We start from the raw sequence: 14,896 nt of genomic DNA on the forward strand, positions 1-14,896 counted from the left end.
ACCGCACCGCTACTATAATAAAGTTATTAACCCCTAATCCGCCTCACTCCCGCCTCAATAACCCTATAATAAATAGTATTAACCCCTAATCTGCCCTCCCTAACATCGCCGACACCTAACTTCAAGTATTAACCCCTAATCTGCCGATCGGAGCTCACCGCTACTCTAATAAATTTTTTAACCCCTAAAGCTAATTCTAACCCTAACCCTAACACCCCCCTAAGTTAAATATAATTTTATTCTAACAAAATAAATTAACTCTTATTAAATAACTTATTCCTATTTAAAGCTAAATACTTACCTGTAAAATAAACCCTAATATAGCTACAATATAAATTATAATTATATTGTAGCTATTTTAGGATTAATATTTATTTTACAGGCAACTTTGTAATTATTTTAACCAGGTACAATAGCTATTAAATAGTTAATAACTATTTAATAGTTACCTAGTTAAAATAATTACAAAATTACCTGTAAAATAAATCCTAACCCAAGTTACAATTAAACCTAACACTACACTATCAATAAATTAATTAAATAAAATACCTACAATTAAAACCTAACACTACACTATCAATACATTAATTAAATACAATACCTACAAATAACTACAATTAAATAAACTAACTAAAGTACAAAAAATAAAAAAAGAACTAAGTTACAAAAAATAAAAAAATATTTACAAACATTAGAAAAATATTACAACAATTTTAAACTAATTACACCTACTCTAAGCCCCCTAATAAAATAACAAAGCCCCCCAAAATAAAAAAAATGCCCTACCCTATTCTAAATTAAAAAAGTTCAAAGCTCTTTTACCTTACCAGCCCTTAAAAGGACCTTTTGTGGGGCATGCCCCAAAGAATTCAGCTCTTTTGCCCCCCCAACATTACAACCCACCACCCACATACCCCTAATCTAACCCAAACCCCCCTTAAATAAACCTAACACTAAGCCCCTGAAGATCTTCCTACCTTATCTTCACCTCGCCGGGTATCACCGATCGGTCTTGGCTCCGAAATCTTCATCCAACCCAAGCGGGGGCTGGCGATCCATAATCATGCGGCTGAAGAGGTCCAGAAGAGGCTCCAAAGTCTTCATCCTATCCGGGAAGAAGAGGCGATCCAGACCGGCAACCATCTTGATCCAAGCGGCATCTTCTATCTTCATCCGATGAGGAACGGCTCCATCGTGAAGACCTCCAGCGCGGATCAATCTTCTTCCTCCGACGTCCAACTGAAGAATGACGGTTCCTTTAAGGGACGTCATCCAAGATGGCGTCCCTCGAATTCCGATTGGCTGATAGGATTCTATTAGCCAATCGGAATTAAGGTAGGAAAATTCTGATTGGCTGATGGAATCAGCCAATCAGAATCAAGTTCAATCCGATTGGCTGATCCAATCAGCCAATCAGATTGAGCTCGCATTCTATTGGCTGTTCCGATCAGCCAATAGAATACAAGCTCAATCTGATTGGCTGATTGGATCAGCCAATCGGATTGAACTTGATTCTGATTGGCTGATTCCATCAGCCAATCAGAATTTTCCTACCTTAATTCCGATTGGCTGATAGAATCCTATCAGCCAATTGGAATTCGAGGGACGCCATCTTGGATGACGTCCCTTAAAGGAACCGTCATTCGGCTAGTAGGCGTCGCTTGAAGAGGTTGGATCCGCGTCCGCTGGGAAGAAGATGGCTCCGCTCCGGAAGAAAGAAGATTGAAGATGCGGCTTGATAGAATACTTCATCCCGATGATGGACTTCCGACTTCATCCCGATGATGGATTTCTTCAGCCGCCGCTTGGATCCAGACTTCAGCCCGAGGATGGACGTCACTCTTCAGCCCCCCGCTTGGGCTTGGATCAAGACTTCGGACCCTCTTCTGGACCGATCGGTGAACACAAGGTAGGAAGATCTTCAGGGGCTTAGTGTTAGGTTTATTTAAGGGGGGGTTTGGGTTAGATTAGGGGTATGTGGGTGGTGGGTTGTAATGTTGGGGGGGGGTATTGTATGGGTTTTTTTACAGGCAAAAGAGCTGAATTCTTTGGGGCATGCCCCGCAAAGGGCCCTTTTAAGGGCTGGTAAGGTAAAAGAGCTTTGAACTTTTGTAATTTAGAATAGGGTAGGGCATTTTTTTATTTTGGGGGTCTTTGTTATTTTATTAGGGGGCTTAGAGCAGGTGTAATTAGTTTAAAATTGTTGTAATTTATTTCTAATGTTTGTAAATTATTTTTTTATTTTTTGTAACTTAGTTCTTTTTTATTTTTTGTACTTTAGTTAGTTTATTTAATTGTATTTATTTGTAGGAATTGTATTTAATTTATTTATTGATAGTGTAGTGTTAGGTTTAATTGTAGATAATTGTAGGTATTTTATTTAATTAATTTATTGATAGTGTAGTGTTAGGTTTAATTGTAACTTAGGTTAGGATTTATTTTACAGGTAATTTTGTAATTATTTTAACTAGGTAACTATTAAATAGTTATTAACTATTTAATAGCTATTGTACCTGGTTAAAATAATTACAAAGTTGCCTGTAAAATAAATATTAATCCTAAAATAGCTACAATATAATTATAATTTATATTGTAGCTATATTAGTGTTTATTTTACAGGTAAGTATTTAGCTTTAAATAGGAATAAGTTATTTAATAAGAGTTAATTTATTTAGTTAGAATAAAATTATATTTAACTTAGGGGGGGGTTAGGGTTAGAATTAGCTTTAGGGGTTAAAAAATTTATTAGAGTAGCGGTGAGCTCTGATTGGCAGATTAGGGGTTAATACTTGAAGTTAGGTGTCGGCGATGTTAGGGAGGGCAGATTAGGGGTTAATACTATTTATTATAGGGTTATTGAGGCGGGAGTGAGGCGGATTAGGGGTTAATAAGCGTAGTTAGGTGGAGGCGACGTTGGGGGCGGCAGATTAGGGGTTAATAAATATAATATAGGGGTCGGCGATGTTAGGGCAGCAGATTAGGGGTACATAGGGATAACGTAGGTGGCGGGGGTGTACGGAGCGGCAGATTAGGGGTTAATAATAATATGCAGGGGTCAGCGATAGCGGGGGCGGCAGATTAGGGGTTAATAAGTGTAAGGTTAGGGGTGTTTAGACTCGGGTACATGTTAAGAGTGTTAGGTGCAGACGTAGGAAGTGTTTCCCCATAGGAAACAATGGGGCTGCGTTAGGAGCTGAACATGGCTTTTTTGCAGGTGTTAGGTTTTTTTTCAGCTCAAACAGCCCCATTGTTTCCTATGGGGGAATCGTGCACGAGCACGTTTTTGAAGCTGGCCGCGTCCGTAAGCACCGCTGGTATCGAGAGTTGCAGTGGCGTTAAATTATGCTCTACGCTCCCTTTTTGGAGCCTAACGCACTGAAAACCCAGCCATTCTGTAAACTCTAAATACCAGCGGTATTTAAAAGGTGCGGGGGGAAAAAAGCACGTGTAGCTAACGCACCCTTTTGGCCGCAAAACTCTAAATCTAGGCGTTAGTATCTCTTCAACAAAAAATAACATGAGAACGGAGAAAATTTGATAACAGAAGTAAACTGGAAACTTCTTTTAAAATTGTATGCTCTATCTGAATAATTAAAGGAAATTTTTGGGTTTCATGTCCCTATAAAAAGAGACACTAAACCTATATTTTTTTTTCTTTTATTCATGATAGAGCATACAATTTTAAGAAACTTTCTAATTTACTCCTATTATCAATTTTTCTTCGTTCTCTTGGTATCTTTATTTAAAAATCAGGAATGTAAGTTTAGGAGCCGGGCCATTTTTGGTTCAGCACCTGGGTAGGGCTTGCTGATTGGTGGCTAAATGTAGCTAACATTCCTGCTTTTTCAAATAAAGATACCAAGAAAATTTAGAAAATTGATAATAGGAGTAAATTAGAAAGTTACTTAAAATTGCAAGCTCTATCTGAATCATGAAATATTTTTTTTTGGGTTTAGTGTCCCTTTAAGATATAGAGCAGTTATCCAGTAGTTAATGCTATTCCTTTGCATTCCTATGTGCTCAAGGGCACCCCCTTAGCCTCAAGTTATGTGTTTCCTAAAAAAACATAATTTATGTAAGAACTTACCTGATAAATTCATTTCTTTCATATTGGCAAGAGTCCATGAGCTAGTGACGTATGGGATATACAATCCTACCAGGAGGGGCAACGTTTCCCAAACCTCAAAATGCCTATAAATACACCCCCCCCCCACCACACCCACAATTCAGTTTAACGAATAGCCAAGTAGTGGGGTGATAAAGAAAGGAGTAAAAAGCATCAACAAAGGAATTTGGAAATAATTGTGCTTTATACAAAAAATCATAACCACCATAAAAAGGGTGGGTCTCATGGACTCTTGCCAATATGAAATAAATGAATTTATTAGGTAAGTTCTTACATAAATTATTATTATTATTATTTTCTTTCATGTAATTGGCAAGAGTCCATGAGCTAGTGACGTATGAGATAGAAATACCAAAGATGTGAAAGTCCACAGAAGAGTCACTAGAAAGGGAGGGATAAAATAAAAACAGCCATTTTCCGCTGAAAAAAATAAATCCACAAAAAATACGTTTTTCTCATAAATTGAAAGAAAAAAAAATTAAAACATTAGCAGAAGAATCAAACTGAAACAGCTGCCTGAAGATCTTTTCTACCAAAGACTGCTTCAGAAGAAGCAAATACATCAAAATGGTAAAATTTTGTAAATGTATGCAAAGAAGACCAAGTTGCTGCTTTGCAAATCTCATCAACAGAAACTTCATTCTTAAAAGCCCAAGAAGAGTAGACTGATCTATTAGAATGAGCTGTGATCCTCTGAGGTAGGGACTGTCCCACCTCCAAATAAGCTTTATTAATCAAAAGCCTCAACCAAGATGCCAAAGAAATGACAGAAGCTTTCTGACCTTTCCTAGAACCAGAGAAGACAACAAATAGACTAGAAGTCTTCCTGAAATCTTTAGCAGCTTCAACATAATATTTCAAAGCTCTTACAACATCCAAAGAATGCAAAGATCTTTCAAGAGCATTCTTGGGATTAGGACACAAGGAAGGAACAACAATTTCCCTACTAATGTTGTTAGAATTCACAGCCTTAGGAAGAAATTTAAACGAAGTCCGCAAAACAGCCTTATCCTGATGGAAAATCAGAAAAGGAGACTCACAAGAGAGAGCAGACAATTCGGAAACTCTTCTAGCTGAAGAGATAGCCAAAAAGAAACAACACTTTCCAAGAAAGTAGTTTAATATCCAAAGAATGTATAGGCTCAAAAGGAGGAGCCTGCAAAGTCTTCAAAACCAAATTAAGACTCCAAGGAGGAGAGATTGATTTAATAACAGGCTTGATACAAACCAAAGCTTGAACAAAACAGTGAATATCAGGAAGTTTAGCAATCTTTCTAAGAAATAAAACAGAAAGAGCAGAGATTTGTCCATTCAAAGTACTTGCAGACAAACCTTTATCCAAACCATCCTGAAGAAACTGTAAAATTCTAGGAATTCTAAAAGAATGCCAGGTGAATTTATGAGAACACCATGAAATAAAGGTCTTCCAAACTCAATAAAAATCTTCCTTGAAACAGACTTACGAGCCTGTAGCATAGTATTAATCACTGAGTCAGAGAAACCTCTATGACTAAGCAGCAAGCGTTCAATTTCCATACCTTCAAATTTAACGATTTGAGATCCTGATGGAAAAACGGCCCTTGAGACAGAAGGTCTGGTCTTAGAGGAAGTGGCCAAGGCTGGCAACTGGACATCCGAACAAGATCCGCATACCAAAACCTGTGAGGCCACGCTGGTGCTATCAGAAACACATACGATTGTTCCATAATGATCTTGGAGATCACTCTTGGCAGAAGAACTAGAGGCGGAAAGATTTAAGCAGGTTGCTAAAACCAAGGAACTGCTAAAGCATCCACCATCTCCGCCTGAGGATCCCTGGACCTGGACAGGTACCTGGGAAGTTTCTTGTTTAGACAAGAAGCCATCAGATCTATTTCTGGAAGACCCCACATCTGTACAATCTGACAAAATACATCTGGATGGAGAGACCACTCCCCCGGATGTAAGGTCTGACAGCTGAGATAATCTGCTTCCCAATTGTCTACACCTGGGATATGCACTGCAGAAATTAGACAAGAGCTGGATTCTGCCCAAGAAAGTATCAGAGATACTTCTTTCATAGCTAGGGGAGTGCGAGTCCCACCCTGATGTTTGACATATGCCACAGTTGTGATATTGTCCGTCTGAAAACAAACGAATGGTTCTCTCTTTAACAGAGGCCAAACCTGAAGAGTCCTGAAAATAGTACGGAGTTCTAAAATATTGATTGGTAACCTCGCCTCTTGAGGTTTCCAAACCCCTTGTGCTGTCAGAGATCCCCAGACAGCTCCCCAACCTGAAAGACTTGCATCTGTTGTGATCACAGTCCAGGTAGGACGAACGGAAGAGGCCCCCTGAATTAAACGATGATGGTCTAACCACCAAGTGAGAGCGAGTTAAATGTTGGGATTTAAGTATATCAATTTTGATATCCGAGTATAAACCTATTTCATTTGTCTCTTGTCTGTTAAGGACAGAGTCATGGATACTGAATCTATCTGGAAACCTAAAAAGGTGACTCTTGTCTGAGGAATCAAGAAACTATTTGGTAAATTGATCCTCCAACCATGTCTTTGAAGAAACAATACTACACAACAACATTCGTGTGAGATTTGGCTAAATGTAAAGACTGAGCTAGTACCAAGATATCGTCCAAATAAGGAAACACTGCAATACCCTGTTCTCTGATTACAGATCAGATCAAACCTTCAAAAAGATCCTTGGAGCTGTTGCTAGGCCAAATGGAAGAGCGACAAATTGGAAATGCTTGTCTAGAAAAGAGAATCTCAGAGACCAATAGTGGTCTGGATGAATCGAAATGTGAAGATATGCATCCTGTAAGTCTATCGTGGACATATAATGACCTTGCTGAACAAAAGGCAAAATAGTCCTCATAATCACCATCTTGAAAGTTGGGACTCTTACAAAATGATTCAAAAACTTCAGATCCAGAACTGGACTGAATGATTTTTTTTTTCTTTTTTAGACAATGAATAGATTTGAATAAAACCCCAGACCCTGTTCCTGAAACGGAACTAGTATTATTACCCCTGAAAGCTCTAGATCTGAAACACACTTCAGAAAAGCCTGAGTCTTCACTGGATTTGCTGGAACATGAGAAAGAATTTTCTCACAGGAGGTCTTACTCTGAATCCTATTCGATACCCTTGAGAGACAATACTCTGAATCCAATGATTTTTTAACAGAATCTGCCCAAATGTCTTGGAACTATTTCAATCTGCCCCCCTACCAGCTGAACTGGATCGAGGGCCGCACCTTCATGCAGACTTGGGGGCTGGCTTTGGTTTCTTAAAAAGATTGGATTTATTCAAACTTGAAAAAGGTTTCCAATTGGAACCATAGTCTTAAGGGGAAGGATGGGTTTTCTGTTCTTTATTCTGTTGAAAAGAACAAAAACGATTAGAAGCTTTAGATTTACCCTTAGATCTTTTATCCAAAGCCAAAAAACTCCCTTTCCCCAGTGATAGTTAAAATAATTGAATCCAACTCAGAACCAAATACATTGTTACCTTGGAAAGAAAGAGATAGTAATCTAGACTTAGATACCATGTCAGCATTCCAAGATTTGAGATATAAAGCTCTTCTAGCTAAAATAGCTAAAGACATAGATTTAACATCAATTTTGATGATATCAAAAATAGCATCACAGATAAAATGATTAGCATGTTGAAGCAAACGAACAATGCTAGACAAATCAGGATCTGTTTCCTGTTGCGCTAAGCTATCCAACCAAAAGCTTGATGCAGTCGCAACATCAGCCATAGCGATGGAAGGCATAAGAAGATAGCCATAATATAAATAAGCTTTCATTAGATAAGATTCAAGTTTCCTATCTAAAGGATCTTTAAAAGAAGTACTGTCACCAACTTTCCCAATTTCTATGCTCTATTATAGGCAGTCTGATAAAATTATCTTTAGAACAGGCACTACTTCATGTGAGATTTAAGGAATTCAACAAACATATTAATCAATTTATCAAGATAACATGCGTGGCCACAAGGATATGTATAGCGCGTCATTGGAGGGAGGGCGTCCCTTCCTGGGAGGAAATTTGACTCAAGATTAAACATTTTTATAATATGTCGGCACAAGCAGCTTTTATATTGGACAATCAAGAAACCTTTCAGAAGGTTTGGTATTACTGGATCCAGCATGATTCGATGTAGCATAGTATCCCCTGGTAGTGGAGTATTTTCGTACACATTACACTATATCCATATAGGCGTACAGTCACTATGCGATAGGATGTAAGTTGGGTATGGGAGCTACAGTTACAATGTCATGACTAGGGATGGGCGAATGTTTCGCAACATTCGAAAAACGGCACGAATTTTAACACATTCGTTCGAATAGAATTTCGAATGTTTACATAACATTCTAACATTCGATTTTCGAATGTTCAGTTTCGAATTTTACGATTACATTCGAAAATATTCTTTTCGAAAAATTCGAATTTAGATTGTAATAGTATTTCTAATGCTTCTTCCTTAAATGTAATATTCGAATTATGCAATATTCAAATTCGAAAATTTAGAATTTAGATTGTAATAGTATTTCTAATGCTTTTTCTTTAAATGTAATATTCGAATTATGCAATATTCAAATTCGAAACATTCGAATTAGATTGTAATAGTATTTCTAATGCTTTTTCTTTAAATGTAATATTCGAATTATGCAATATTCGAATTCGAAAAATTCGAATTTAGATTGTAATAGTATTTCTAATGCTTTCTTTAAATGTAATATTCGAATTATGCAATATTCTATATGGAAACATTCGAAATGATATATTTGTGTATCTATTATATATCAATTTACTAGATTCCCACCCTACCACATGAACTATTGAACTTCTGAATAGTATTTGTTAAATAGAATGTTAAATTCGAAATTTCGAATGTGGACATTCGATATAATTATAAACATTCGAATTCGAAAGTGACATTCGAAAACTGTAATTCGTTCTTATCGACATTTCGAATTTCGGTAATAACATTCGTTCTACATTTGAAATTCGAAAATTTACACATTCGCCCATCCCTAGTCATGACTAGTCCTAGTCCTTTCCCTTTAATCCTTTCCCCCCCTATCCCTACTTTACCACTTCTTTATTATCTTTTTTTTCCCATTATGTCTGTCCATGTTTGGCAAAATGTTGCTTTGAAATGTTCATAGGTGGATAACTGAGATAAAGTATATGTAATTCTTCAATAATGCCACCAATACAAAATCTAATGTAAGCCTGTTCTTTTTGATGAAGAGCTTTATAATTAATGTTTCTCTTTGTTTTTTTGTTTTTTTTTTTCATATACTTTTGTTATTACGATTGATGTAGACACAGAATGTCTTTTTTTTTTCTTTTTTTCTGTTTATATGCTTTCAGAACAAAATAATAAAAATTACTTTATCATAAAAGAAGTACTGTCTTCCAAAGGGATAGTAGTACGTTTGGCAAGAGTAGAAATAGCCCTGTCAACTTTGGGGATCTTTTCCCAAAACTCTAATCTAGCCGCTGGCAAAGGGTACAACCTTTTAAACCTAGAAGAAGGAATGAAAGAAGTACCAGACTTAACCTATTCCTTAGCAATCACATCAGAAATAGCATCAGGAACTGAAAAAACCTCAGAAGTAACCACAGGAGGTTTATAAACAGAATTTAAACGTTTACTAGTTTTGATAGCAAGAGGACTAGACTCCTCAATATCCAAAGTAACCAAAACTTCTTTCAACAAGGAACGGATATACTCAATCTTGAAAAGATAAATAGATTTGTCAGTGTCAATGTCTGAGGTAGGATCTTCTGAATCAGAGAGAGCCTCATCAGAGGAGGATATTTCAGTATGTTGTCGGTCATTAGAAATTTTATCAATTTTATGTGAAGTTTTAAAAAACCTTTTACGTTTATTAGAAGGCGGAATAGCAGACAAAGCCTTCTGTATCGCATCAGGAATATAATGTTTCATATAAACAGGTATATCATGTACATTAGATGTTGAAGGAACAACAGAAACTGTACTAGTACTGATGGAAACATTTTCTGTGTGCAAAAGCTTATCATGACAACTGTTACATACTACAGCTGGAGATATAATCTCAGCTAATTTACAACAGATACACTTATCTTTGGTAGAACTGTGTTCAGGCAGCAGGGTTCCAACAGTTGCTTCTGAGAAAGGATCAGATTGAGACATCTTGCAAAATGTAAAATAAAAAACAACATTAAAGCAAAATTGACAATTTCCTTATATGGCAGTTTCAGGAATGGGGAAAAAATGCAAACAGCATAGCCCTCTGAGCATATAGAAGGCAAGAGGCATATAGGAAGTGGGGTGAAAAAATAAACTACATTTTTTGGCGCCAAGTATGATGCACAACGCAAAAGGAAGTTGACTTTTTTTGGCGCCAACAACATCCGGAAATGACGCAACTTGCGTCATCACAGACGCAACCTCGTAAGGAATCCTGGCGTCAACTAAGACTCCGGAAATGACGAACTTGCGTCATCAAAGACGTCCCTTTGCGCCAAAAAAATTCTTGTGCCAAGAATGACGCAATAAATAACAGCATTTTGCGCCCTCGCAAGCCTAATTTTCCCTGCAAAATTAAAAGAAAAAACAGTCAATTTGAAAAAAGGACTATACCCCAGGTAAGACAAATAACTTCCTAAACATGCTTCCCAAACTGAAACTGACAGTCTGCAAAAAGAAATATACATAGACCTAACTCATGGCAAATATAAGTAAAATACATATATTTAAAACTTTATATTAATACATAAAGCGCCAAACCCTAGCTGAGAGTGTATTAAATAAGAAAAACATACTTACCGAAAGACACCCATCCACATATAGCAGATAGCCAAACCAGTACTGAAAAAGTATCAGCAGAGGTAATGGTATATAAGAGTATATTGTTGATCTGAAAAGGGAGGTAGGAGATTAATCCCTATGACCGATAACAGAAAACCTTTGAAAAGATTTCCCGCAAGGAAAACCATAAAATCAATAGGCGATACTCCCTTCACATCCCTCTGACAAACACTGTATTCTGAGAGGAATTGGGCTTCAAAATGCTTAGAAGCGCTTATCATAGAAGAAATCATAGAAATCAAGCACAAACTTACTTCACCACCTCCATAGGAGGCAAAGTATGTAAAAACTGAATTGTGGGAGTGGTAAGGGGTGTATTTATAGGCATTTTGAGGTTTGGGAAACTTTGCCCCTCCTGGTAGGATTGTATATCCCATACGTCACTAGCTCATGGACTCTTGCCAATTACATGAAAGAAATATGATTTTTCCATTGCCCTTTAGCTTGTGTGGATCCATACTCCGTCAAAAGTAACAGTGATCTCTGTAATCAGGATTTCATACATTCTGATATGTATAAGCCCTAATCATTTTTAACTTTCTGCTGAGACTTCCCTATGATTGCTGCCATTTGGTCACAAACCTTTTTCTGTCTTTTGCATTTTATAATTTCAAGGTTACTAAAAAAAAAAAAAAAAATTAAACTTATTAAAGGGCTATATTACAAGTGGAGAGCGCGACAAATAAGCAGCCATTACAAATGGCTGGTTATTACTACTGCAAGCTTGCGGTAGTTTTTAGCGCTCAGATTAGATCTCTGGTTAATTTTCTAAAAGTTCCCCAAATGCCCTCAAAATAGAGGGTATTATAGTTTTTATTTAAAAAAAAAATATAGCAGTTTTTGGGGCTTTAAAGTTGGCAGTTGTAGGGTGTTACATTGCGGTCTATGGGAACTGTGTGTTCCCAGTAAATATATATATATATGCTTATTATATCCTATCTGCCTATCTACAGGATTCCCCTAGTCTAATCAGGATTTTGAAAACTTTTGATTCCCTACAAGTTGGTGATATCCTGGTCACCATGGACGTTGATAGCCTGTACACCTCCATCCCTCATGCGGGAGGTGTGCAGGCTGTCAGGTCCATGGTGGTAGGATCCCATCTGTACAAGGGACCTCCTATTGAATTTCTGCTAGATCTCTTACAGACCTGTTTGGAAAATAATTATTTTAAATTTGAGAGGGACTTCTACTTGCAGATCTCGGGGACTGCCATGGGTTCAAACATGGCCCCTACATACGCCAACCTCTATATGTCCTGGTATGAGCATTATTTAATGCGACCCCAGGACTTAATAGAGGTGGTATACTATACTAGATACATAGACGATGTCTTTTTGATTTGGCGAGGGACCCCGGAAACCCTGATCTCTTGGGTAAATGACCTAAATAATCTATCTAGCCCAATTAAATTTAAACTTGCGTATGATATCAATGAAGTATATTTTTTGGACCTTAATATTTTTAAGGTAATTGAGAATGAGGTATGTAGGTTTGGCACGTCTCTCTATACCAAACCTACCGACCGTAACTCTTTGCTAGACGCACGGAGCTATCACCCCATACACCAGAAGAAAGGGATAGTAGCCTCCCAGCTCACTCGGGTTCTGCGCGACAACACTGAGGCACACAGTAGAACAATACAACTAAATGAGATGTCAGAGAAATTAATTGTACGTGGATATGATAGAGAGATGGTAATGGACATAAAGGAAGAAGCCATTAAATGATTTGAGGGCAACACGATCAAGCCAAGAGCAATAAACAACACAGAGGAGAAGATCAACTTTATAACCACATTTGATCCAATGCACCAAAAAGTCGCTGGAGCAATCTCTAAACACTGGGATCTGGTGCACTCTGACAAATCTTTACCATTTGTGAAACAGCAACATCCAAGAATGGTATATCGAAGAGCAATAAATTTGCGGGACCTGCTGGTGAAAACGGATCCAACTGGGTGCTATGAGAACACTACTTGGCTGAAATCCAACAAAAAAGGATGCTTTAAATGTGGTGACTGTGTCACATGTGATAGCATGCTCAAAGGTGATACTTTTCAGCACCCACACACTAACAAGCGCTACAAAATCAAACACAGACTCTCATGCATGAGTACCCATGTGATTTACATGCTGATTTGTCCCTGTTCCCTTGTCTATATAGGGAAAACGGTCACTACATTTCGGGAGCGTATGGCCAATCATCGCTGTGCGATCAGGGAAGCCATCAAAAATGGCGACTCTGATCAGCCAGTAGCACGCCATTTCGCCAGACATAAACATGGTGTATCAAGCTTAAAAACCATGCTAATTGACCAAGTACCACCGCTAACAAGGGGAGGCGACAGGGGCAATCGACTGTTAAGAATGGAAACGAGATGGATCTACGCTTTGGATACCATAGCACCCAGGGGATTAAACACTATGCTGGATTTCTCACCATTCTACATTGCAAGTTGATCTAATCGCTCTGTATGGATTATAACAGTTCATTCTATCTGAAATCGTAAATCATATCCATCTCTAAATGACTTTTGAAAATATGACTTTTTATTTTTTTACTAGTTCACAAGTCCTCAGGTATTTTCTACCACACTCCAGGAGACATTGAGAATATACAAATCGACTGGTTCTGGATATATGTGCACATACTGTTCACTATCTGAGATCTGGGATGGTCGAAAATGCTTTTTCCCATCTCTTACATATTTGATCATTGATGATAGTGTGACAGTGTGCTGTTGCATATATGTACATCGCCAGATAAACAAATACAAATACATTTTAGTATGAAGTTATTAAATTACTATATGTCCACCATTGTCATGCTTTTAAATTATATTCGATCACCTATGATCGATTATTTTTGGTTGATTGTAGACTTTTTAAACATATTGGCATTCTGATTTGTGGTTGGCTGCAGTACCCTTGGGTATTCACAATGAGGATTTCCTACGGTGCTCTAGTTAAGTGTATGTTTGACACTTCCTCATTGTTTTTTGTATATGCCGTAAGACAACAAACAGTTGTCACTATGGTTACCGGCGTCACCACGTGGTTCACGCTGTTGACGCAACTTCCGGTCACATGACTTCCGGGTATGCACCATGCAAGCCGCGATTGCGGCTTGGCGCCATCATATGCTAATGGAGTACTTAAGGTGAAGGGGTATTGTATGTGTTATACTGCTTTTTGTAGATTCAAACTGTTTGTATCATGCATTTGATAAAGGGGGTGCAATACCTCCGAAACGTCATGCATTCTTAACTTGAACCATTAAATGTTATATTTTATTTTATACCAGTGAGTGCCTTTTTCTATTTGTATATCTGATGATTTTTTGAAGTGCACCCTGGAAGCTGCTATCCTGTATATGGAGTGCCTTTCTTACTGACTCTAATTTGCTTAATATATATATATATATTATTTTTTTTATTATTTATTTATTTTTTATCTGTTGATATGTGTATTTTTTAAAGTAAAAATGATTGGTTCAGGGGAAGGCACATTACGAGGCAGGATGCTTATTGGCTCTCAACACATTTCACAATTAGCTTGTCTGTGAACCCTGATACACACATTGCCCTATTTGGCTTTAACTAGGTATGGGTGAAATATTGGAATTCTGCATTTGTTTGCTAAACGAATGCCGAATATGGCTGTAGGCAGCAGCATTCATTTCATTTTTGCGCTGGATATATCAGTGTGAAACTGCAATACACAGAGATCTGTGCAAATCTGTTGCACTTTCACACTGATATAAACGCCACTGCCTGAAGTCAAACAAATGCTGCATCCCAAAATGTCACCCTTGCCTAGCTTTAACTGATAACATACTACAACAAATATATTTAATGTCTGTGCAGATGCAGTCAGAACAACACACCAGTGCTCTGCAA

At 37.5% G+C, this 14,896-nt stretch overlaps 1 protein-coding gene across 3 annotated transcripts in view; it reads right to left on the reverse strand.

Annotated features, from left to right (window-relative positions):
- Positions 1 to 14,896, reverse strand: part of LOC128666390 (ribonuclease P protein subunit p14) — a 53,088-nt gene that overhangs the window by 13,103 nt on the left and 25,089 nt on the right. The window lies entirely within an intron of this gene.

The sequence above is a fragment of the Bombina bombina genome, chromosome 7, assembly GCF_027579735.1.
Source record: "Bombina bombina isolate aBomBom1 chromosome 7, aBomBom1.pri, whole genome shotgun sequence".
NCBI lineage: Eukaryota > Metazoa > Chordata > Amphibia > Anura > Bombinatoridae > Bombina > Bombina bombina.